Here is a 531-nt window from a genome sequence, read left to right on the forward strand (position 1 = left end):
ATGCAGTTGTGTAGGGAGAGACTGACCAATCAGCGGCATTGTCAGCATCCTCAATGAAAAAATATATAAAATGTCTGGAAATGTTGATTTTACAGTGCTGTTATGAAGTTTGTAAGTAGTCAGTTCTTAGATAGATAGATAGATAGATAGATAGATAGATAGATAGATAGATTAACTGATTTTCAGTTTTATATAGGCTACTGGCAAATTCAATAGTTTCAAATCACTTTCTGCTTCCCTTTATGTTTTTGCATTCCGCAGGATCTAAAATAAATAATTTAAATTCAATTTTATTTTACACATTAAAATGTCTAAAAACGTCTAGACATGATATATTTTGTTGAGTTCTGTTCTTACATTATCCCAAATATTTCCTGCAATTTTTAAACCTATAGAAATATGTAATTTTAATCCAGGCAACAGTCCTTTTTTATCTGTTTGCACACCAGTGGTGCCATGTCCCCTTTGCGGATGTGGCATTGTGTTTGTCTGACAGAAGTGGTCAAAATTGACTTTTTATCCAGTTTTAAG

The sequence above is a fragment of the Trachinotus anak genome, unplaced genomic scaffold, assembly GCF_046630095.1.
Source record: "Trachinotus anak isolate AG129_WGS33_773 ecotype Australia unplaced genomic scaffold, CSIRO_AGI_Tana_v1 ptg000032l, whole genome shotgun sequence".
NCBI classification, from domain to species: Eukaryota; Metazoa; Chordata; class Actinopteri; order Carangiformes; family Carangidae; genus Trachinotus; species Trachinotus anak.